This window comes from Cavia porcellus, unplaced genomic scaffold (assembly GCF_034190915.1).
Source record: "Cavia porcellus strain 051 isolate PalLab524CR breed Dunkin Hartley unplaced genomic scaffold, mCavPor4.1 scaffold_29, whole genome shotgun sequence".
NCBI lineage: Eukaryota > Metazoa > Chordata > Mammalia > Rodentia > Caviidae > Cavia > Cavia porcellus.
The window spans coordinates 3,585,848-3,612,410 of record NW_026947512.1 but is presented as its reverse complement, the minus strand read 5'-3'; the positions used below and the strand labels follow the sequence as shown (position 1 = coordinate 3,612,410).

Below are 26,563 nucleotides of genomic sequence, written 5' to 3'. Positions count from 1 at the left end.
GAACTCTCTCAAGATTCTCCTTCTCCTTTTTTTTTTGGGTACCTGGAATCAAACTCAGGACATCACCCCTGCCAGGCAGGCACCATGCCCAGAGCTACATGCCCTGTCTTGGATTCTCCCTTTACATAACCAATAAATCCCTAAAGTTTTTTTTTTTTTTTTAAATATCCAACTATTTATATGCTGTGTACTAGTAAAGGTACCAGCTGTTCAGTAAGGCAGGTGAATTTCTTATTTTGGCTTGAATCATAGAACCAGAGTTTGCAGTCACCCCAAGGTTTTTGTTTGTTTGTTTGTTACCAGGGATTGAATTTATGACCTTGTACTTGCCAGGTAAACCCCAAGATTTTAATAATGGTGTGTTTGTTCTCTATCACTAGGAATTTCAAGCCCCCTCCCCTTTTTTTTGCAGAGTAATCTTAACTGGGGTTCATGCTATATGATGTAAAGTTAGTACTAGGTCATGTGCGTTTCACTGGTGAACACATTTTGTAAATCACCTTGTGGGCTGCTAGGCTGGAAGTCTCACCGGAAGACGGCAGGGTGTTGAGGTGCAGAGGCTTGGAACTGACCCGAATTCCTGATAGATCTGGGCGGCCCAGGGCACCTAGGATCCAAGGGAATTTACCTGAGCAAGGGCTGTGCAGGAACTCCCACCATGCTTTTTTCTGCGGATTTGTTGCCGGAGGAAACATACCTAAAACTAAGGAAAGGGGAAATAAGCTATATTTTAGATAAGAAACTAATTGATTTAAAGGTAGATTCTCCTCACCAGTTCACTTTGATCTCAGAGCTGGTGAGTAAGAGCAAAGAAGCGTGCTGGTGGCGAGGTGAATGAAAAGAGCTCTCATATCCTTGGCTTGTAAATGTTGCAAAACTTGAATCACTAAATAGTTTTAACTGGCGTTTGCCTGTTGAAAATAATAAAAACCGTCTTGAGCAAGAATAGAGTAATGGGGAACTAGAATACTCCAGTCAAGGCTAGTTTAAAACAGGCTCCAGTGTGTCTTATAAATGTAATTAATTTTATCTTGCAGCCTTGAAAAGTTAATCTTTCCAAAGAGGTTAAAATCTGAGGGTAATGAGTAGACTAGAAAATGATGAAGTGATTTGAATTAAAATGATTTGGGATGGGTTGGGTCTCCTCTGGTGCCAGACAACTAGAGATCTCATTGCATTCATAACTGCATAAGATGCAGCTGGGGGTACAGCTCAGTGGTACAAGTGCCTGGCAAGTGTGAGGCTGTGAATTCAGTCCCTGGTGCTGGGGCAAAACAAAATACAGAACATGCCTACTGGGAACTAAACTGGTAGTCGGATGCAGACCAGCATTGAAGGCATGTCACAGCCAGGTGTGGTAGCACACGACTTGACTAATCCCCAGCACTTCAGAGGCTGAGGCAGGAGGGTGGTGAATTAGAGGCTAGCCTGGGCTCAAAAAACCAAAATAAAAATGACACATTGGAATTTAGTACGTGCTTCTTTTTCTAGCCTCATCCTCATGAAACTTCCCTTATCCCATACAAACACACGCCTGGGGCTCTTTGCTTACTGCTTGTTACCTCTGGGCTTTTGTGATCTGCTCCGTTCTTGCTTAGGGTATCCTCTTCCTCTCCCTGCCCTCAATACCTGCTGGTCAGATTGAAACTTTATGATATTTAATGGATTGCTCGAACCTGACGTACTCCAAAATGTCTTGTAAGCCCATATACACTTCTTGCTGCCCCATGGCACAGTTGTTTTTGTTTTCTTTGCTTTCTTCCCAGTCATCCAATGCAAGGCTCACTTCTCTTTTATTTATGAGCCTCCATCTGTGAGCTTTGCTCAGGGGCTCTGAGCATCCCATTTCCTGATAGGATTATTTGCTACCCCTGGTAATAGCACACACTAATTCACTCAGGCATTTTTTAAAGAGCTGTACTAGATTGTCTCATTTAAAACGCACAAAACTGATGTAAGACAGGTCACTGTGTAGGTTAACTTTCAATTGTTGTAGCAAAATTATTGAGCTCAGGGCTGGGGGTATAGCTCAGAGGGGCAGTGCCTCCCTGAGTTCAATTCTTGAACTCCCTGAGTTCAAGTACAAGGTCCTGAATTCGATTCCTGGTACAAAAAAATACCAGAGCTTGCTGACTTTGAGTTTTGGAGATTTTAGTCCGTGATGACTTGGCACTGTTATTTTAGCCTGTGGTGAGGTAGCAAATTGTGGTAGGGCGCATATGGCTCAGAAGAATTGCTCCCCTCATGAAGGAAAAAGGCAAGTGGTAGAAATTGAGGTTCCATGAGCCCCTAGGGGGGGCCTCCTCAGGACGTAACAGCCTCCTGCCAGGCTCTGCCTCTCAAAGTCCATACCACCTCCCCATATTGCTTCCTGGGAAACAAGCTTTCAACACCTTGGTCTTTGGGGAACATTTAGGATTCTAACTACAGCACTCACCATTCTTATTATTCCCAGCTTACAACTGGAGAAAATTGTAATTGAATAAATTACTGTTGAGTGGATTGTAATTTACAATTGAGTACAATTAAGTAAAGTGCCTAAGATCCCAAACTAAATAGCAAAACTGGAAATTGAATCCAGAAATTCTTCATTCAGACATCATCCTCTTAACCATTAAGACATGTATATACAATTGTTATTAATTAATATTAATTATTATATTTTTTAGAGAAATCAAAGATTCGATAAGCCATGTACTGGCTGTGGAATTCTAGAGTTTTAATATTTTAAGTACTAGGTTAGAAAAATTTGTATGAACATAGTTAAGTCCATCAAACATTGAAAGTTGTTAACACAGGCATACGTTTTGAGGTTGCCTAGCATCTTTTTTGCCCTTTGTTGCTACTTCTGGTAAATTCTGGCCTTCATTAAGAGTTCTAAACCAGGTGTGGTGGCACACACTTGTAATCCCAGCACTCGGGAGGCTGAGGCAGGAGAACTGTTGTGAGTTCAAGACCAGCCTGGGCTACAAAGTGAGCTCGCGGGCAGCCTGAATTACATAGTGAGACCCTGTCTCAAAAAGACAAAGGAAAAAAAAGTAAGAGTTGTTTTGCTAACATAAAAAGCAAAACAACAATAACAACAAAAACCCCACAAAAAAACAAACAGAAAACAAAAATAAAAATTAAAAACCCACAAATAAAGAACAGCAAAACCTGAATTCCCTGAGATCCTTTGCAGCTAGGGCATAGGCGCAGGAGACTTTACTTGGGCAGTCCGGTCAGGAACAAACCCTGGGCAGCACAACCCATTTTGCAAAAAAGAGTAGAGGCAGAGAGGACAGGTTTGATCACCAGGATGAGCTATCACTCAGGAGTTGGCTTTGGTGCCGGCCAGCAGCAGGGACACTGAACAGTCAGCCCCTGTGGTGAGGCCCAACCTGGCCTGCTAGGGCAGGGAGAGGACAGCCAGCAACAGTGGGTTTGTCACTAGGCCAGTTCCTCCTGGATCTTCAGGGTTCTCCTGGAAGTGTAGCCTGAAGCCAGTCTTCCCACTGACTGCATTCTTTTTCTTTTTTTTATGGTTTATGGAGATCTGGTTTACATACCGTAAGATTCACCAGCTTTAACTCAATACCCTTTTAATAGACTTCTTTCAGTAAAATGCTTCAGTATCCAGAGTTAGTCTCTGTTGCTTGTAACTGAAAACCAGGAGCGAGTAATTTATAGTCATGGAGTGACAGCATTTTCTTTGGGAAGTTTTGTCTGGTGTTTTCGTTATTGTTGTTAGGGTATTCATCAGTCTCACTTAATTCCTTTGGTCACTTGTATTTCTTTGATACATTTTATCATATGCAGATTTAATGGCTTAAGTCAATACTCTTTTTTTTTTTTTTTTTTTTTTTTTTAGTACCAGGGACCGAACTCACGACCTCGCACTTACCAGGCAGGCACTTACACCACCGAGCTAAATCCTCACCCCCATATGTTTCATTTTTTAACTTGAGATTTTAGGCGATGTTAAACATTAAAGCAGTTTGTTTAGAAATTTTGCCTAAAATGGTCAGTGATGAGCCCATGACATAGTAAGATATGAATAGTATGTATTTATTGTCTTTTTGAGAGAGGGTCTCGTTATGCAGTGCAGGCTGGTCTTCAGCTCACTTTTGTAGCTCAGGCTGGTCTCAAACTCACAATGACCCTCCTGCCTCAGCCTCCCCAGTGCTGAGATTAAAGGTGTATGCCATCACATCTGGAAGACATGAATAGTATTTTTAAGCAGCATATTTCAGGTAATTCTCATCTGGCCTTTACAGCATTCAAAACCAACTCAAGCCCTTCATTCTTAGCAAGACCACTATGTACAAAGGTCCAAGGCTGGGAGAGATAGAAAGAATGAATATTCTTTGGAAATTCTTCCTTTCTTCCTTTTTTTCCTTTTTTTCCTAGCCCCTCGCTATGTAGTTCACACTAGTTTTGAATTCACCTTATACCCCAGGCTGGCCTTGAACTCACGGTGATCCTCCTGCTTCAGCATCCCAAGTGCTGAAGTTATAGGCATGTGCCATGATACTGGCCTGGAAATTCTTTCTAACCAGTAAGTAAACACAGCTTGACAATCAAGAGAAAGTGCACTGCATGTGGTGTCTCTCAGCCACAGCCCATAGCATGATTCCCAGCGCACCCGCACTGAGTACGAAACGTGTCAGTTCACAAGGAGGTGGGAAAGGGGCTCGGTTTGCTTCAATTATGGAGAAAAATCAAACTTACAAGATTTTCTTCTCATTCTAAAATTTACTTTAAATTTTTTTTTTTTTTTTTTTAAACGAGGGATCGAGCTCATGAGCTTGCACTTGCCAGGCAGGTACTTGTGCCACTGAACTAAATCCCTGGCCTCTTACTTTAAGTTTTTAAAGACTCTGGTTTCCAAGGACTTTGAGGCAAGCATACTTGACGTGTTTGTTTTGTTTTGGAGGAATTTCATTCTTTATATTGTAGCAAGCAGTTTTTTTCTTTCCCTAGTTTTTAAATTGATTGTACAGATTAATGCATTTTACTCTGGCAGATTTGCACATGCTTGTTACAGACTTTGATCATCTTATCCCCCATCCCTTCTTGCCCCGCCTTCCCCCCGGTTTCATATTTTTGAGGGGCTTCAGTGCTTACTATACATTTTGATGCTATCTATCTCCCTATTAACTGCCCTCACCTTTCCCCCTCCCGTTCCTTTCCTCCTGTCTAATAATTTCCCTTCCACTTTTCTGTCATTTTTCTTAGATTCCACATTATTAGGGAGAACAGGGCATGCTTGTTTTGTTTTCACCACCAAGTTGTAACTACTTAGTGGTTTTTAGGAGGTAATAGAATTGCTTTTGTCAGTAACCTATTAGAAATACACTATTGATTAACCCCTGCTCAAGGTGTGCTGTTTACCTTCTTTTTTTTATTGGTGTATGTTTGCAATACATGATATTTACCTTTGTTTTGGGGATGATATTTAACTTCTTGGGGTAAACATTTACAGCTCCCAGTAGTGCTTCTGTGTAGTCTTGCATTTCACGTCAGTTGGAGGTGAAGGCATGAAGGAAAACACGTGTTTGAGCAGTGTGTCGGTGCCCACGTTTAAGAGCTAAAAGTGAATTAAACAGAAAAATGAAGTCAGGGTCATATATTCTAAATTATAAATTCATAATGATTTCATGAGAATGTTGAAAACCTTTAAATTTTAATAGGACATTGTGATTTTTGAAATTAGAAAGTCTGCCCTAAAACACTTATTTTTTCCCCTAAAAGACTGTTTAAGAGGCTTTTAAAAACATTTTGTCTGAGGCTGGGGATTTAGCTCAATAGCGTAAGTGCCTACCTAGCAAGTACAGGGTTGTGAGTTTGATCCCAGTACCAAAAACAAAGTAAAGCAAAACACTTCTTCTGTTAAATTTTAGCCGACAGTAGGAATCAAAACATTCTTATGGTTGCTAGTTTTCTGAAATTAATTACCTGGGAGCAGGTTAACACCCCTTGGTTAGTTGATGGCCCAGCTGTGTGCTATTGTTTGGTGGTGGAGGGGTTATTCATTCATAAAGCTGGATCCACCCAAGCAAGGAGACTTTGCTGAGTGTTCAGGTGGCCTCCACACTAGAAAAAGGATCGCTCATTTCCTCAGACCTGAACCTTGATCAGCATACTGTGGCCAACTTGCAAAGGCTATTAAGGCATTCTAGAAGCCACCATCAAACATTCTCCAATGAAGGAAGAAAAATAACAAGAGTTATTGAGTCAGGTGGAAATCTGTTAACACCCCTTGGTTAGTTGATGGCCCAGTTGTGTGGCCCTCCATTATCATAATATACATCTATTGTCAAGGCTGATGAATATTTTACAAATAATAGTAAGTTATTCACTTTGGCACATCCCAGAGATGTGCTTTGGGTCTTATTGCAAGTGTTACAATTTCAGTATCTGATATACTGATCAAATGTATTTTTTCATTGGGGTTTGCATCTTTCCAACAGAAGTGATATAAAGTCAACAAGGAGGCACAACCTTGACCCAAATGTTCATTCCAAGGAGCATATGCAGTGCCACATGCCTGTAATCCCAGTCACTTGGGAAGTTGAAGCAGGAGGATCACAAGTTTGGGTCCAGCTTGGGTAACTTAGTACGGCCCTGTCTCAAAAAGAAAAAATAAGAAAAAAATAAGATTATAGCTCAGGAACAAAACACTTGCCTAGCATGGGTTTGATCCCCAGTCCTGAAAACAAAGTAAAACAAGTTTAGTAACACCCTGAATCTGCAAAATGTTGAGATGCAAAACCAAAAACCCTGCTGGGGGTTTAGCTCAGCGGCATACGTACCTGCTTGGCAAATGCAAAGTTGTGAGCTTGATCCCCTGTACGAAAAAACAAAAACAAAATCCTGACAGGGGTTCCTACTCCACAGAGTTTTAGTCCAGTATAGGGGAGAGATGGTGAGTGCTCCTAACATATATTTTTGCCAATATTTTGAAAGAAAAACACAAAAAATATCAGAGTGGAGCTACTTAAACAGGGTGATCAGAGAAGTTCCCTCTGAAATGGGACATTTTAATGTGACACCTGAAAGGTGAAAGAAGCCATCTGAAACCTGGTTGGAGGAGCTGTTCGGCCAGGGGTGGGACAAGCTCAAATCCCTGCAGAATAAAGGCTGGGTTGTTGGTTGTCGTCTAGAAGGTGCGGAAGATCTGAGGCCAAAGCTTCAGCGCCAGGGGAGGCATCATGAAATGAGGCTGGGAGGCAGGTGGCCATGGATCATGTAGGGTAGCTTTTCCTAAAATGTTTTAACCATGGCTCACAGTAGGGTATATTCTATATCATAGGACTCAAGAGAGATGTTTACACAAAAAATAAGGCCTTTCCCTTATGATGTGTAATGGCTACCGTGGTCTTTATTCTGTAATTTCACTTTAAAACACTGACCAAGGGGACTGGGGGTTTGGCTCAGTGGTGTAGGTGCCTGCTTGGCAAACTCAAAGTTGTGAGTTTGATCTCCTTGATTTCTTGATTATAGATTTTGTGAAAGTATGGAAAATGTCCCTGTAGGGCAAGGTAAGGAGTTTGAGAAACTTTGGGAAGTCTTTACAGAAACAGAAGCATGATCTATAAATAAAAATACTGTTTCAGCTGCTGTAGGAAGAATGAATAGAAAGATTACAAAAATGGAAGTTGGGGGTCAGTTCAGATTATTGAAGAAGCTCCAATAAAGGATGATGGTAGCTTGAGCTGGGGCGGTGGCATTCAGATTCAGAATATATTTTAGAGGTAGAGCCAACAGAAGGACACAGAGATAGATTAGATGGAGGAGTAAAAGAAAGGGAAGCATCCGGAGTGAGTCTCAAGCGTCTGGTTTCACTAGCTGAGAGAATGACAGTGCGATTTATTGTTAGGATGAGGAAGACTAGAATAAAAACAATTCCACTTTAAGCATGTGAACTTTGAGGTGATGGAGCCATCTAAGCAGTTTATCACACAGTTAGAGGTCAGAGAAGGAAGCAGAAGCTGAGGCAGGAGGATTGCTGCAAGTTCAAGGTCAGCCAGGGTTACAGAATGAGTTCAAGGGTAGCCTGAACTATATAGTGAGACCCTGTCTCCAAAAACAAAACAAAAACTTTCACTGAATTGGAAGACTCAATATGAAAAATAAAAGAAAGGCCTAAACAAATGTGTGACATTTAAAGTCATAGAAATGATGGGCTTTCCTGGAGATACAGGGAGAAAACTGAGCAAATCAAAGGCCCAGAAGGGACTTTCTGGGAACTCCCGTACCAGAGGTGGGGTGGAGCCATCAGGAGGGGCTGCCACTGGAATGTGAGCAATGTTAAGAGAGCTCCAGGCCCTGAAGACTGGAGGGCAGGGTTTCCGGGAGGGAAAGGCTGTACTGAATACCTGAGGCCCCAAGAACGAGGAGGACAAAAAATGGCCCACCCAGCACTGTGGAAGCCTTGGTAACTTTGACAGATGTTTCAGTTTAGCTGAAGAGACAGAAGCACTCACCTCTAACCTATAACAACCAAACTCACCTCTAACCTATAACAACCAAATTCCACCTCTAACATGTAACAAGTAAGAAACTTCCATAGGAACCCACTAAGAGAACTATATGAAGGAAATTCATAACTACTTTGGTTGCTGGGACAAGAAGTTGGAAATGACTCCAATTCATATCTTTGGGAGAATGGATAAATAATTGCTTTGGTACGAGTAGATGTTACGGTTTAGATCTAAAACATCCCCCCTAAGGCTCATGTGTATGGAAGGTGATGGATCCCTGGGGGCGCTGTGTTCATCAGGGGACACTCCCCAACTCCACACCCCACCCCCGCACTGGTGAGTTCAGGAGCTGAACGAGCTGTTAGGGGGCGAAGCCTGGTTGGAGGTGGTCACTAGGGGTGGATTCTTGTGCCCAGCTCTTCCCTTCTTGCTCTGCCTCTCAGCTGCCAGCAGATGGGCAGCTGTGCTCTGCCTAGGGCCTTTAGCCATGCCTTGGAGCCAGCTGACTAAGATGGAGTCCCTCGCTTTCTTTTAGTTGTGAGTATTGGGTATTTTGTCTCCATGATGGGAAACTAAGACAGTAGACCTCAATTTATGTTACCACTGTAGGGAACCATACAGATGACTCTCCTTAGAAAGAAGAAAACTGTCTCCTTTTTGGATAAACTTGGCCCTGTCTCCATGTATTGATACGTGCAGAGTTGGCTGTTATTTCTTTGTTCTTTCAGTTGGTTTTCAGCAATGTAAACTGGGTTGGCTGAGGAGCTGATTTGTAATTTTTGAAGCAAAGCCACAGGTCAATGTTACCACGCCCAACGTCTGCTCCAATATGCAGTTGAGTCAAGTGGGATGGAGGGCCATGCTCCACGCTATTGGCTGGGACTGAGCCTTGAGAAAGAGGCTATGATTTCCCGGGGCAAAAGGGACTGTACATCAGAACTGAAGCACGACCCCAAATTATTAGCTGCCACCTCAGTTGTTATGCAGATTGCGCTCTCTGCATTTCGTGACCTCTGCATATTGCAGAGGTGATCTCAGAACTCCTGTCTAGCCCAGCTCACAGTAGTGGTAGTCATGGTGGTCACATATTTCCTGCCACTCTCACTGTCACTCATCCCGGAGCCACTCCCCTCATGGAGTTAAAACTTGGGTTGGGCTCTGTATCATTGCCTTTGTTTCAGTGAACCACCATCTTGGCTGGACTTAGGACCCTGAGCTGCCCACAACTATCTCAGTGTTTTTCTTCTCACCATGGGTTGCACTGGAAGTGGTAGATTGGAGTTAACTCATTGGAATTCCAATGACTTCTCCTTGGGATTACTATTAGAAACCTTCTTGGAACAGGATGAGGACAGGCTAGGGTTCCCTATAGCCCCCAAACAAACAAGCAACAGTGAAAGTTACAGAATAGCTATAGTATGATTTCACTTACATAAAGTTCAAAAGTGGAAAACTAAACAAATTACTGTTTAAGTACACATAAATAAGGGAATAGTAAAATTGAAAAGGACTGCTACCTAAGGAATATGGAAATGCCCAAGGATTACACTATATATGTGCTATATATATATGCATTTTGATGCATATGAAATAGTTCATTAGAAATAGGTACCTAGCTTTGTTCCTTGAATATGCATAAATACACTGACCAATCCAATATCAGTGCACTGCAAACATCCAAACTGTGGTCTCCAAATACCATTTTCTACTGAAAAGAACAAAACCCTGGGAGCGGGGTAGAGCGGCACACACCTGTAACTCCAGCACTCAGGAGGCTGACGTGAGAGGCTGGCCTCAAGTTTGAGGCCAGCCTGGGCTACTTGGTGAGTTCAAGGCCAGTCTGAATTACAAGACTGTCTCAAAAACCAAAACAACTCTTTGGGAAGAGAGCTAAGGTCAGGTATGGAACAAAGAATATACAGAATATTAGAAAATCTTGTCTTAGGCACAGGAAAGATTTGGGGGCTACTGGAAATGTGATAAAAGAACACAGAAACCAAGTTGAAGAGGCTCCCATGGGCTAAATAGGAAAGTTTGAGCATCAGTAAGGATAGTTACTGCAGTGGATTGATAAACATCAAAATCGCGTGTCTTGTTTTTCTAATATAATCTATTACTATTATCTAAGTAGTAAATGAAGGATGTCTCATTTATAGAATCCCCTATGAGAAAATGCAACCATTTTGCAGTCTGAAATAGATCAATGGAATTAGATATTGCTTATCAACCACTGCTCCAGTCATCTGAGGAGAATCAGCTATGACGCACCTCCTGATGGAAGAACGCAGACTGATACCCGCCCAGCACACTCACCTGACCCTCCCTGCTCAAGACTCCAGAGGAGAAATAGGGCACAGACAGCTACTCTGCTACGGATCTGCCATCCATGGAGTTCACATCTGAAAAACAAACCATTTGGTTTTCTTCAATAACAAGAACAGCAACTACAAACTAGCAAAGGAGAAATGAGAACGTAAGAGGGAACCTATAGATTTAAAGAGATTTAACAGCTCTCATTCCAGTAATTCTGACACAAAAAATCTAGCATTTTCCATGAAATACAGGAGGCAATTTGAAATTAGAGTCTAAACTTATGATAGTATATTATGATACTTATTAAGAAATTACTGAGGGCTCAGTGGTATAAGTGCCTGCCTGGCAAGCACAAGGTTATGAATTTGATTCCCTGTACCATCACCACCAAAAAAAATAAATTACTGAATTTTTTTTTTCTTTCTTGGTAGCAGGGACCAAACTCAGGACCTCACACTTGCCTAGCAGGTGCTTGTGCCACCGAGCTAAACCCCCAGCCCATATGTTGAGTAGTTTTGTATGTGACCAGTGTATTACAGTTCTGTTAAAAGTTACATTTAAAATGAGTTTAATTTAGGGGTGAAAATTAATTATAGTGTCTCTCAGACAGAAGCTTTCTTTTTCTCAATACATGTATTATATTCTTACAAAATTTAGTTATAAATTACTTAAGTTAGTTAATTAGTTGAAGTAGCTGATTGAATAAATGCATGTATAGATGTTTCCTCTCAAACTTAGTGACAGAAAACTATACACATACACATATGAACCTTGAAATCATCATAATTCTGTAATTAGAAAGAGAAAGTTAAAAAAAAGAAGAAGAACGTTAGAAAAATAACAGCAGGACTTTGGGCTTGGGGACACACACCCAATGTGAAGATGGCACTTACAAGATAAAAGTTTCCTAGTTCATCCAGCTTGGAAAATGTTGGCTTTGTTATTGCTTTAATTTGAATATCCCTAGTTACTAGTGAGCTGGATCATCTATATTATTGATCATTTAAGCTGGGCATGGTAACACATGCCTGTAATCCCAGCATTCGGAAGGCTGAGGCAGGAGGATCATTGCAAAGCTCAAGACCAATCTGGGCTGCAAAATAAGCTCAATACCAGCCTGAACTGCATAGTGAGAACCTGTCTCAAAAAGACAAAGAAAAAATTTATTGTCATTTTTTATGAGCCTACTATTCATATATTTTGCCTCATTTTCCACTGGGTAGTTTGTTTTCAAGTATTATGAGTACTAATCCTTTATTGGGTCATATGTGCTGAAATCTTCTGGGCTGGCTGTCACATATTTTAACTCCATTCATGGCATCTTTTGTGGTATAGATGTTTTGCTTTTCATCTGGCCAAATTTACTACCATTTCCCTTTGCTATTTTTCCCCCCTTTGTCATTTATAATGCTTATGGATTGTTGAAGACAACTTCCCCTTTCCAAGGTCTTAAAGATTTTCTCCTATAATTTCTTATAAATGTTTTATGGTTTTACTATTCATACTTAAATCCTGAATTTGTCTGGAGCTAATTTTTGTGTGAGATTTGAAATAGAGATCTGGTAGCTTTCTAAAACATATGAAAACAGTTGTTATACAGTTGTCTCAACATATCATTTATTGTACAGTTCATCATTTCTCACATTAATTTATATATCTTTTTCCATTGTATACTAAATTCCCAAATATTTGTGAATCTGGTTTTGGTTTTTCTATTCTGTTCCATTACCTACTTGTCCCTTCAACTTTGCTTCACAGTTGGGATTATGATAGCATTGAAAAAAAAAAAAAAAGAAATAAATCTTAGTAGGTAGTTGGGCAAATAAAAGACAGCTTTGTTCTTTTAAAAAGTGAAATCAAGGCATATTATTAAGAAGAAGAAAACCAGATTGAGGCAGGGAAAGCCCATAGAATGCCACACTTTAGATCATCTATAATAGCTCTTTGTCATTTTCTGACTTCAGAGCAGAATTAACAACATGCTTTTTCATAGATGGGGACTTGTTCTTGAACAAACTGAGCATCTGTGTTGCAGCTGAAAAGGAACAGAGAATTCATGCTAGAGAAGACAGGGACTTGCTCTTTCGTACATCATGTATTTCTGCTGGGACTTAATTTTCATTTAAATTCCGATTGGATATTGGTAAAATTTTTGTAGTAAGTGAACGTTTATGAGTAAGTCAGATGAGTTACCTACTTTTTATTTAAAATGCCTACATATGGCCTGCTATAATCAAATATACACCTAACCATGCTTAGGAGAAACAGACAATCTATTGTGAAAGATCTCTAAGTGACTTCTATTAATGGTCCTTTTAAAAATTGTTTCACAAAAACTCAGAACTGATTTCTACTTGACAATAAATTACTCTTTTAAGCATAGTTATTTATATTATGAAGGTGGTTTGTAACTAACCATAACTAGTATAAACTGATAGCCATAGTATAGAAAATTTACAAGACTGAAACCAACATAGCGTCCACAGTGTCCATTTTTCTTTGGGTACTAAGCATTGAATCCAAGGCCTCCCGCATACTTGGCAAACAGTGTATCACTGAGCTACATCCCCGACCCAGAAACCCAAAATTTCAGTGTCCTTATGCAATCTTCATTTTTATTGCAGTGAATATTTTCACTTGCATATACTTTGATTAGTAACTTTCAGTGCATTTATTTATACATTGATATATAAAAATGAATTTAATTGATTTTTTCCCCTCGAAAACATGCTGGGTGTTTGTTCTTTTGTTATTCTTCTAGTAGTTGCACTAGAGATTATGAAGCGCATTACTGAGTTATTTTATCGTTCTTTCTCTTTTTGAAATGGGGTCTCACTGTGTTGCCCAGGCTGGTTTTGAACTCCTGGGTTTGAGTGATCCTCTTGTCTCAGCCTCCTGAGGATCTGGGATTATAGGTGTGCACTGCTACACCCAGATCTTTTTATTTCATTTTTTTATTGTAGAATACACAAAACATAAATGTCACCACGCCAGCCCTGGGTTCAGTCCCCAGTACCCCCTCCGAAGTTACCGTTTGGGACATTTTGTCAGTGCATAGTTCAGGGACACCACTGACCCATTGTGCAGCCATCTCCACCACTCATCTCCAGGAGCACTTCATGGTTCCAAGCTGAAACTCTGCGCCTGCTTGCTGGTAGCTACACCTCCACTCGCGTCCCTGCATACCCACATGCTGATTCAGCCTCCGGGATCTGACTACTCTAGGCTCCTCGTCAAAGTGGAATCATGTAGTATTTATTCTTTGCTGGTTTATTTCACTTAATGTCTCCAAGGTTCACTCGTGTTGTAGAATGAGTCAGAATTCTTTTCTTTCTGAATAATAAAATGTGGTATACAGAACCACATTTTATTTACCCATTCATCTGTCGAGGGACATGTATTTCATTCCCACCTTTGGGTTATTGTGAATAAGGCTCCAATGAACATGGATGTATGGGCATCTCACCAAGTCTCTGTTACTATTTTTCTTTGGTACTGGGGATGGAACTCAGGACCATGGGCTTGCAAGGCAGGTGCTTATACCGTGAGCTAAATCCCTGGCCTCTACAAGTCTCTGTTATAATTTGGGATTTATACCCATAAGTGGAGTTGCTGGAGCATCTTGTAACTCCATGCCTAATTTTTAAAAGAAACTTCATGCTGTTTTTCATGACTGCACCATTTTACATTTCCACTGCAGTGCACTGGGTTCATTTATTCACATCCTTACCAAGGCTCCTGCTGTAGCATAATAGTCATTCTAATGGGAGTGAAGTAGACTCTTATCGTGGCTTTGATTTGTATTTGCCTCATGATGAAATTTTTTTTTTTTTGTCTTTTTCCTTTTTATCGGTACCAGAAATCAAACTCACGACTGCCTGCTTTGCAAGGCAGGCGCTTATGCCGCTGAGCTAAATCCCCAGCCCCCTCGTGATGAAATTTGAGTCTTTATTTGTTTTTTTTCCATCACTGACTTTTCAAAGTCTCATTCAAATCATTACTTTTATTTTTTTTCCTGACAGGGAAGGACCTCAGAAGACTTGGTCTTCATTTTCCATCTTACTGTTTATGCTCTGCTACCATCATGTAATTTAACTCTAGGTATCATTTGAAGTCCCTCAAGTGTTATTTTTATTTTATACCACAAATATTGATTTATATTTTCTGAAACATTTTCATTGCTTATATTTTGATTCTTCATTTGTTTTTACTTTTTATGGTTTTTCTTTCTTTTTTTTTTTTTTTTTTTTTGAGACAACGTTTCACGATTTAGGTCAGGCTGGCCTTGAACTCACTGAGCTCCTCTGCCTCAGCCCCCCAAATACTGGGATTACAGGTGTGTGCCACCATATGCAAATGATCTCTCAATTCTAACCCATTTTTCTTCGGTACTAAGCATGGTCTTCTGCTTTTTTCTGTGAGTGAATGAGTGTGTGTGTGTGTGTAAGTTCTTATTTTATATTCATGTATTTTTTCATTGATTTTTTTTTTTTTTTTGGTACCGGGGATTGCACTCACGACCTCGTGCATGCCAGACATGCCACTGAGCTAAATCCCTAGCCCTTCATTGATCTTTTCAGACAGGCTTTTGCTGAGGTGCCCAGGCTAGTCTCAAACTGAGATGCTTCCACCTTGGCCGCGTAAGTAACTGGGATTACAAGTGTGCGTCATCACATGCATATTTATTAAGATTATTCTCAGTGGGTATAGAATTCTGGGTTGGCAGACATCTCCCTTATCACTTTGAAGATACAGTATCATTGCCTGTTTTGACTTCTATTCTTCCATTGTCATGGTATTGCTTAATGGTAGATATCTGGATTTATCTGGCTTCTTTTACGGTTTTCTTGCCCTGGATTTGATATTTACAAGCTATACTCGGATGTGCTTAGGTTTGATTTTCTTTGAATTTATCTTGCTGAAGGTTCATGGTGTGTTTTGAACCTGTGACTTTTTTTTTTTTTTTTTTTTTTTTTTTTTTTTTGGTACTGGGGATTGAACTCTTAACCTTATGCTTGCCAGGCAGGCGCTTATGCTTATGAGCTAAATCCCCAGCCCCTACCTGTGACTTGCCTTTCCTCAACAATTTTGGAAAATTCTCTGCCATTATTTTTTCAAATGTAGTTGTCCCTCAGTATTCTCAGACAACTGGTTCCAGGATGGCCTGTGGATACCAAAACCTCTGGATGTTCATGGCCAATGTGTAAAATGGCATGGTATTTAAATACAACCCCAGTGGGCCACGGATGTAGCTTAGTGGCACAGCACCTGCCTGGCAAGTGCTAGGTCCTGAGTTTGATTTCCAGTACCAAAAAAGCCATTAAATATAGCCTCTGCATTCCCTTCTATATGCTTTAAAGCATCACTAGATTACTTATAATACCTGGTATAGTGCAAATGTTGCATAAATAGCTGTATTGTTTAGGGGAAAAAGAAAGGGCTGTACATGTTCAGCTCAGATGCCAGCTTCATAGGCCGAGGTGACAGAACACGATGTCCACTTGGTTGACCCTATGAAGGGGACTCACAGGTATGGACAGACAACTGTATTCCATCCGCCAGTTTTCTCTTCCTCTTCTCTTCCTGAGTCTCCACATTTAGGCATATCAGACTTCTTAAATTAGCCTCTTACTTATTTATGCTCACTTTCGTATTTTCTTTCTTTTATTCTTTCTTCAGTCTTTTTTCTTCTGGTCTGTGTTACTCCAGCTTACTTATTTAGTCTGGTGCGATCCATCCTTTGAATTCTTAATGTTGGTTGTTATGCAGTTCTAATATTTCCCTTTGATTTTTTTTTTTTGTCTTTTTGAAACTAGCCAAAAGGCTAGCATTTACCGGAGCGTCTCCCCTACATTGGCCCCTCAACTCCAATGTTTGCCATCCTAGTCCATGAGACTGCCAACACTTGCAAGCTTTGCACTCTTGGGCTGCTGCCCTATCTTTCAGAATTGACAGTCACATTAATGGGAAAGGGGTCCTAATTAACACACACACTTCTCTTAACTTTCCTGTTTCTTGGTCCTGAAAAATCCTATAGCACTAGAAACTCTCCTCTTAAATCTTTGCTTTGAATGAGCACTGTATTACCACTGATGGTGGAAAAGTTTACTTTGTGAAGTTTACCAGTTAAATATCAGAGTTGACAATGTGAGTCACCTAACGCAGTTTTCTACAAGCTACAGATTAAACTTCTAGTCTCTCTAGAAAGTGGTCACCCAGCTTGTGCATAAATATTTCCAGAAAGGGAAAGAGTTCCATTCAAGCCAGCCAGACTATTCCATTTTAAATGGCAACAATTATTAGAAAATGTCCTATTTCACTGAACAACTAGTAAAAAAACCCACCCATTTTTGTAGCCCTCGTGTTAGCCTTCTTTTCTTCTTCTTCTTCTTTTTTAATTTACTTACTTTTTTCTTTTTTCTTTCTTTTCTTCTTCTTCTTTTTTGAGACAGGGTCTCCCTATGAAGTTTACGCTGACCTTGGATTTTTAACTTAATTAATTAAATGCTTTTTGTTTTTTTGAGACAGGGTCTTTCTATGAGTTCAGGCTTCCCTTGAACTCAATATGTAGTCCAGGCTAGCCTCAAATTTATAATAATCCTCCTGCCTCAGCCTCCCAAGTGCTGGGATTACAGGCATGCACACCATGCCCAGCCCCAGAATTTTGTATTTAAAACTAGTGTATTAACTTTTTCTTTAAAAAAGTTTTAGTTTAATGTAGTCTATTGCAAAAACTTTACAACTAGGCTTCTGTCATCTCAAGGAACTTTGTGTCATCTGCAATGTGATGAATATTCCTCTGTATTCTTGGGGACTTTTTGTTTTTGCTTTTTGCAGGGGTTTGGACCTGCTTAAAACAAGGTTCCTTGTGCTGTTCAGGTTGGCCTTGAACTCACTAAGTAGCCCAGGTTGGCCTCCAACTTGTGGCAATCCACTTGCCTCAGCCTCCTGAATTCTGGAATTATAGGCACGTGCCATCACACTTGGCAATTAACAGACATTTTATTTTGGTACTGGGAGTTGAATTCACAACCTCGCCGCTTGCCAGGAGGCACTGTTCCACTGAGCTATATCCCTAGCCCATGGACATTTTAAAGACAGTTGAACAGAATGTGACATATAGAAGATCCATAGGGAAATCAGTGGGCATTTTCAAGACTTGCTGCAAAATCACTGACCCACAGTGTTTGGGCACATTTTCCATTAAATATAAATTCCCTTAATATTAATTATTACTTCTGTTTTCTTACTATCTTAAACTCTAGAACATTTTCTGTGATTGCCAAATGGCTCATAGAAAACCCCCCCAAAACACTGTCTATAACATTCTCATAACAATTCATTTAGTAATTTCTTGAAAAAAGCAAAAGAGTTTAATATGTCATGACTTCTACTGGGTGAACAAATCATACCAATTAATTCGGATTTTCAAATTAATTTAGGAGTATACTTTTAGATGAATAAGGACACGTGCTGTAACATGGGGGCTAAAGAGAAAACTTGAAAACGACATTATTAGAATTTGGAATCGTAGGGGGCTGGGGATTTAGCTCAGCGGCATAAACACCTGCCTTGCAAGTGCGCAGTCGTGAGTTTGATCCTTGGTACCGGAAAAAAAGAAAAAAGAAAAAAAGAATTTGGAATTGTAGAAATACTTAGTACCCTGAACGTGTGTCTGTTCTATCCCCAGGCTTCCTTCTGCCCCATGTCTACTGCAGTGCCAGGCGTCACGGGAGCTGTGTTGTGGATTTACCCTCTGGCATGGCATCAGTGAGCACTTGTTCATCCTGCAGTAAATATTACTGAGCGCTCCATTTATTCTAGGCTTTGTGCTGAGACCTGGACTTTCTCACAACACTGCTGCCCCTGCTCCCGGGTATGTTTCTCAGCCCTGTGAGCAGACACGGAGAAAAGGGCACAAGCATGTGGAATCTGGTGTATAAAACACAGATACAAATTTCCTCTGCTTTCTAAAACAGATTCTAAAATAAAAGAGCCATGTAAGCAGAGCTAGGTATAGTGGTGCACACCTGTAATCCCAGCACTCAGAAGGTTGAGGCAGGATCACTGTGAGTTCAAGGCCAGTTGGGGTTACATAATTAATTCAAGGCCAGCCTGGACTACAAAGTGAGAGCCTGACTCAAAATAAATACATAAGGGCCGGAGGTTTAGCTCAGTGGTACAAGCGCCTGCCTGGCAAGTGCAAGGTCACGAGTTCAATCCCCGGTACTGCAAAATAAATAAATAAATAAATAAATAAATAAGCAAGCAATCCTTCTTGGCAATTTACATTTGCCTAACATTTGGGCTACAGTATGAAGCTAGTGAATTATCTTCAATGTATTCTTTTATTTGGACTTTCTAAATAATGGTCTACAGAATCTGTCATGTTGTAAGTATTTTATCATGTAGAACAGTTGCCATATTTGTGAATAACCATGTCCCTAATTTTAAGATACTTGATATCATTGACTCATTCTTGTAATACCTCTTTAGCATTCCTCAGATGGATTGCAAGGTATTTAATATTCCTAAGGGTATAAAGTTAAATCTGAAAATTCTGACTTCTAGTACTATTTTTCTAGGATATAGGACAATGTATTAGTTAGGGTTGTCTAGAGGAATGGATTCAATAGAAATAAATGTGATTATATGAAGGATTTAGTAGATAGACGAATGGCTTTGACACACTCTTGCTTGCTGTGAGAACTGGCTGGCCCATGAGTCTCGACTGGCTTCCTTCTTTGGACAAAGCTCTTCACAAATCTGCTCCAGGCAAGACAAGTCGGTCCCATTCTCAGAACCACTCAAAGAAGAAGTCTGCTTAGATTCTGGCTCCAGGGACATTTCCACCTGTACAGTCATAGGCTTTGCTTCTGCTGGAAAGGAGCAGTTTGCAAATGGGAAAGAGAAATAAATTTAAAACAAATCTAGTCAAGATCGATTATAACGTAACACTAAATTATGAAAAATTAAATATATAAGTCTTGGTCAATTTTCCCCTAATGGAGGAAAAAAGCCTGCTGGAAATTATTAGATAAATTGGTAAAATATGGCTAGGCATGGCGGTGCATATGTGTAATCCCAGCACTTGAGAGTCTGAGGCAAGAGAATTACCCCAAGTTTAAGGCCAGCCTGGGCTCTATGGTGAGTTCAAGGACAGCCTGAACTACAAGATTGAGACACTGCCTCAAAAACAAGCAGACAAAAAACAAAGCCTTCACCATATAATCACCTTCTAAAGGCCCCCACTCTTACTAGTATTACACTGAATACTGGACTTTAAAGAACAAATTTTAGTGGGACACAAACATTCAGACCACAGTGGCCACCATCCTACGGTCATCTGGACTGATGACCTCTAGGCCTGGTACACAACTGTTAAGATGGGACTTTTTTTCAACTGTTCACCTGTAGTAGACCCTTGTTTTCTGGCTCCCATGTTTATTACTATACATCAACTGTCCAGAAAATACATTCCAGCTAGTGTAAACCAAAGACACTTACCTGACTTTTACAGTCACTGTGAAGGCTGAGAGAAGTCTCTAGGCAGAGCTTCCAGAGTTCTCCCAACGCCACAGTGTGGCACTGGACTGTCAAGGCAGCTGCTGTCTCTGTCACGATCAGGAAGTGGCCACATCAGAAAGCAGCTTCCACAATGACCAGCACCAAGCCAGGGCCTCCTCTGCGATATCAAAAGTTCCAGAACTGAAAAGTCTCCTGCTAAATCGGGAGAACACCTGGGAACCAGCACAAAGCCACATTTCACCTCACCAGTTACATTTCTACCCTTAGCTAATGCATTTCCAAGTTGTGTTCTTTCCAAATGCATCTGCTTAATTGAATGCCAATAATCTGGATCTGGAAACCTATTTTAAGGGACGCTGGGAGTTTTGACTCTTGGCTTTGTATCCTTTGTGTTACAGGAAGGCATCCTGAGACAGGCAGAAGAGAGGTGTTGTGCGTGCCATTCCACAGTGCGTCCCACAGCCCTGTTGGTGTCCTGGCCTTCACACATGCCTTTCTTTCTGTTGGTAACTTCCACTAACCTTAATGCAATGCTCCGATAGTTTGTATAAGTGAGAATATTTGCAGCGTCTTCTCCCAAGAAGAGATCCAGAAATTTCTCTGTCACTGTTCCTATCTCGAGGTGGTTGTTCCTCCTCTCCTTTATCACAATCTCACCCTTAATAACCTGTAACATGTGCATTAAACAAAGTCATAAATTTTTTTAAAATCAGTACCGGGGATTGAACTCACGACTCTACAAGCTTGCAGGGCAGGTGCTTATGCCACTGAGTTCTAAATCCCCAGCCCCTAACCCCCTTTTTTTGAATCAAAGTCATAAATTAAACACTATATAAAATAGTAAGAGAAAAAAATGAGATAAAAGGAAACTTGGTCACTTTATAAAAATATATTCATAGGAAAAAGTACACGTAGCTACTCCTGTCCAGTTTTTGCAACTGATGATGAAGAATGTTTAAGTTTCATTATGGCCGACTCCATGACTGTGCCATATTCCTGTCAATCCCACAAGGTGAGTTTTTTCTCTGCTAGAGTGGTCAAACCTTTGTTGTTGAAGTATTTGAGCATTGCTGGCTGTGTTATGTATGGAGGTGGATGAGGTTCTGTTAACCACTTGGTAGCAGTACCAGAAGATGCCAGAGAGTTTGCTGGGTTCCAGACATATACTCCTCCCTGGCCCAGTAAGAATGGATCACCTCAACTAACGTACTAACTCCCCTATTTCTGTGTAACCCAGTGGACAGATGGCATTTCACAGTCGTTTAATGTGACCTCTCCAAGAAATATTTTTCTTTTGAGCATTAAGATTTCTAACCCAGAAAAGTCTAGACTTGCAGGGGTAGGAAGCAGAGATTTTGCAAGTGAGTCACTGGGTGTAGTGAAGTGCCACTCCTACACTTTGGTTTCTGGGGTCATGTTTTCTGGCTTGGAAGAAACCACATCATATACTGATTACTTTTAGGAAAACATATTATAAGCTTAAAAGGTGTTATCTCTCAGTTCAGAGTTGATTTTAAACAGTCCATTACGTTATCCTATAAGGTCAGCTGTAAGATAATAAGGAAATACTACATGGTAATAAGCTTTTAGGGGAATGAGTCCATGGTAAGATAAGCATATCTCAATAGTATCGCTTCATTGTTTTGTTTCTTTTGCTGTAAGATGAATTATCTGGGCAGAAACAATATCTATAGGTGCCATGACAAGGATTATGAGAGCCAGTAAACCCAGAGATAGTACTGCCGTCAAGGGCATACTTAGTGGAGAGACATCTTTCCTTGTTCTGAATGTGGTTTGCCTTCACTGTCACCATAGCAGAGAATGTGAGCTGCCAGACCCCTCAGTGTGGGCCATTTCCAGGTCTCCTCTGTGCCCTGCAGCACTGAGAATTGGTGGACACGGTTGTCCTCAGTGTGATCTTTCTTAATTAAACAATCCTAGTTTTTTTAGCAACTCACATGATACCCAAGCAAAGACTAGCTTTCCCCGCTGCTCTTGCTCGTTGGCCACATGGTTAAGTTATACCTATAAAATAGGACGTTGGTATGAGCAGTGTGCAGTTTTGATTCATGCATGTGAAGGCTAGTGGGATTCCCTCTCCCTTCGTCTTGATTTCCGCTGGTTAAAATGTGGACCTGAGTGCGGGAGCCAGGGTGACTACCTAGAAGTACAGAACAAATATCAAAACAAGTCAACAAGAAAATGGCAGAAAAGGAAGCAGGAAAGATCCTGTATCCTCAACACATCCATTAGAGGCCACAGAGCAGGACAGCTCGCTCACCTGATTAAAGAATCTTCTGTGGAGTGGGATGGAGGGTTAGGTGATCATCATATGGGACATAAATAATCACACATTCCAGTCTGAACCTAAGTGGCTCTGATACTGTGTGTAGCTTACCTAAATCTCCTTATTATTAATTTTCCCAATGGGCATCAGTATCCACTCAGCCAAACTATTGGATGGTTCCCACAAATTGTTGACTGTTTCAGCTTTTGGCCGCCTATCCTTCCTGGTAAAATAGGTGATCATGTTGCCCCTTACAGTTTTTCCCACCAGGCAGGGGATTGTCTTTCAGGGCCACTTTTGGTGCAAGTCTAATTCAACAGCAGTCTACTTCTTGCCAGTGTCAAAATCACCTATAAATCGGGCTTGAACATTCTTCCTGAAGCTATAAATGTAGATAGCATGAAGAGATGTATTAGAAAAAATGCCACTTATCTGTATGTCAAGGAGTTCCTTCAGAACCAGCTCCCAACTGCAGCCTCCACTTGGTGATGGAACGCAATGGGCCACACCCAACTTTTCACTGCTCAGATCTTTTTGGAGGGGCTGCCCTGATATGACTCAAATAATTGAAATCCAAGAAGCTTTAATGGCACATGCAAGACCAAGGACTTTTTTTTTTTTAATCTTTTTTATCGGTACAGGGGATCAAACTCACGACTGCCTGCTTGCAAGGCAGGTGCTTATGCCGCTGAGCTAAATCCCCAGCCCCAGGATCAAGGACTTTTAAGGGATTTGTGTACCACTTTTTGGTACACAAAGTATACCAAATGAACAGTTCATTAAGAAAGTAAAGGTTTATGGTTTCCCTATTAGTGAAGATTAAAATTATCAGATAAACAGCTGCATGTAAGAAGTAGTATTTTATTGATTTGAACCAACCACAATTTTTTTCTTTTTACTATTATAATTTTACTTTTTTTCTTTTTTTTTTTCTGGTACCAGGGGTTGAACTCATGACCTTGCACTTTCCAGGTAGGCTCTATACCGCTGAGCTAAATCCCCAGCCCCTACTTTTTTCTTTTTACTGTTACAATATTTTACACTTTTTGATTAAGCTTATGATGCCAAGATCTATTTGTCATCAGCACAAATCAGTGTCAAATTCAATAGAGATAAGATAGGAATTATACGTTTTTTCTTTTAAGGTCTTTTTGTTTTGTACTAGGGATCAAATTCACGACCTAGCATTTGCCAGACAAGCACTTACACCACTGAGCTAAATCCCTGGCCCAGGGTCTTTTTTTTTTTTTTTTTTTTTTTGGTCTTTTTCGTTTTTATCGGTACTAGGGATCGAACTCACGACTGCCTGCTTGCAAGGCAGGCGCTTATGCCGCTGAGCTAAATCCCCAGCCCTGGCCCAGGGTCTTTTAAACTCTTGCGAACACTGATATCTATGATTTTCTCAGGAATAGAATAGTACTTTTGGTTTGCTGTTTTGATTGGGAGAGACCCTCTCTTTAGCCCTTTCTCCATAGTAACCCACTCTCCTTGAGCTAGAGAGCCAATCTTGTATTCTGCTCTATGGAATAAAAGAAGTAACCATAGCCTGGGTTTGTAAATAACAAGGCGCTGTATGACACAAGCTTAAACACAATCCTATTCATGATCTGACTTCAGTAAACTCAACTGAGCAACAACAATGTTCTGGGTTCCCAAGGATTCAAGGCATTTTGGTGCGGCCTGTTTCTAATAATCCCTGAAAGGCATTTCTCTTTCCACACTGAACAGTTACCCCAATAAGTGACACAGGGTGGTTTTCTTTTAAAAAGAGAAAAAAAAGAAGAAAAGAGCCTGGGAGCTCCACATCTGGAACAATACTGTGAAGAGATCATGACAGTTGGGTTGTCTCAAGTCAGGCTCTGTGTAGATGTAGATTTTTAAAAATTTGCTTATAAAAATCTTTAGTGTGATTCCCAGACACTTAGCTCTAAGGAGCTCACGATCAGTTCATCCTTAAGGACAGAACCATTCCGATGTCCCTCCAGCCCTGCTTCCTGTTATGCTAGCCAAGTCCATCTTGCCTCTGTTCGGTGCTGCCGACCGAGCCCCTGCCATCTCTGTTGATACTGAGGAACATTCCACAGGCAGCAGCTCATTTCCTCATCTCTAGCTTATAAAAGACAGCTCATGGCACCTTTTAAGACTGGGCACACTCTCTTCATCATCACACTTTGCCCAAGTAAAAGAAATATCCCCTGGGACTTCCTGAGAGGGCCAGTTAGGGAACTATCCAGTTATACATGATGAATCTACTTCAACATCCCTAGATTCAGTTGAGTCTGAGTTTTTAGGTCTGTTCTTCTGTATCAGTAATAATCCTGGGGATGGAATTGCTCTCGAAGAACTTTTAGAGATCTGCTGAAACTTTTGGTGTCACAGTGAGTGATGATGCTACCACTGGCATTTGCTTGCAGGCGCCATGAATTCTACATTAGTTCTGGGGAAGACTCACTCAACGGTCAGCTGGCTGCCCTCACTACATTCAGAGGTTCCCTGGAGGATACACCTCTATGTATTGGTGCTATGTGAGAGAAATATATTTATAATGATCTGAACTGAGATCAAATGCCATTTAATATGTATACACAAAGTGTTTTTGTGAGATTTTTAATGGATGTTAAATTTTCTAGAATGCAAGGTTGCATATAAATTAAGGCATTATTATGTCTGTTTATTTGTTTGATTTACTCAGAATTTTGCCTAATTATCTCATCATTTTGGAAAAAGCTCATCACAGATTGCAATGCTGTCTGCAAAACTGTCTTTTTAAATTGAATGCCAGTTTTATTTTCTTGTTTCAATCAGATTTTATTGATGCTTTTTTTTTTTTTTTTGAGATAGAGCCTTGCTATGCAGTTCTGGCTGGCCTCGACTCAAGGCAATCCTGCCTCAGCCTCCTGAGTCCTGGGATTTCAGATGTGCACCACCATGCATGATTCTATTGGTGTACTTTAGATATACATGATCATCACCTTCATCATGGAGAATCTGAACTTGAATTAGAACTTTTTCCCCCTCCCATGCCCTCTCTGTCACCCCTCCCTCCCCTCCTCCTTTTTTAGTGTTTTGAGATAGGGTTTGCTGTGTAGTGCAGGTTGGTTGTGAACTGCCTCAGCCTCCTGAGTGCTGAGGTTACAAGTGATTCCTGGCTCAAGATTGTATCTTTGAACTCAATAATCCGTTTCAGTCTACATTTGCCCCTGCTGTAGTCAAGGTAATTCCATGTATAGACACAGACACCTGACTGTTCCTCATGTGTCCTAGGAGGCTTGTGCCTAACCTACTCATACAATGAGATAATATCTTCATTTTTTCTGTATGGTACTGTTAGAATTTTATATGATTAAAAATAATATGTACAAATAGCTTGTATGGACTATTAGTTTTCAGCTGAGAATATAGAGGGAGACTACCAATATTCATAAAAATATTTACAAAAAATTTTTCACAAAAGTGTTAGGTCTAATAGGATTGAAAAATCACTATTTCAAATAATACCAAAAAATTTCGGTTAACTCAGCATAGAACACTAAATTCCAGACAAGAAGTAAAGCTACTTTCAGCTACTTTGGTTGGCAGATTGTGCCAATCATGTAAGTATTTTGTATGTGGAATTTGTTAATTTTCAGCCACTCTCTAAGGTGTTGCTATCATTAGGTCAATTTTTCAGCTGAAGAAACTGGGATGTTGAGTGACAGAGAAGCCCGATCAAAGTCACACGGCAGTAATGAAACACAGCTGGTTTAGATCCAGGGCCACTCTCTTAACCACTTCTTTGTGATAATCAGGGCACTAGATTGGAAAACATGCCTTTTTCAAACCCCTTGTCTTCAAAGGAGCACTGCAGAAATTATACAGCCTACTCACTGAGGGAAAAAAAGCCCAGCAGGATCCTTGAAGATTTTAGAATGGCTGGGGCAGGTAACTGTTCAGGTAATTTTTCCTCTGGTTCCCTTGACCATGCATGTGG

General features: G+C 40.5%; 1 long non-coding RNA gene across 2 annotated transcripts in view; it reads left to right on the top strand.

The window, feature by feature from the left end:
• The window catches only part of LOC106028739 (uncharacterized), a 61,813-nt gene extending 35,857 nt beyond the window's left edge, over positions 1-25,956 (top strand). The window contains exons 3-5 of one of the 2 annotated variants that reach the window (XR_010044571.1): positions 18,469-18,654; positions 20,705-20,812; positions 25,435-25,956. This is a non-coding gene — a long non-coding RNA (uncharacterized LOC106028739). Of the gene's footprint in view, positions 1-18,468; positions 18,655-20,704; positions 21,319-25,434 lie in introns of both variants that reach the window. The other variant, XR_001202343.3, reaches the window with a different exon arrangement.
• Positions 25,957-26,563: the final 607 nt, after the last annotated feature.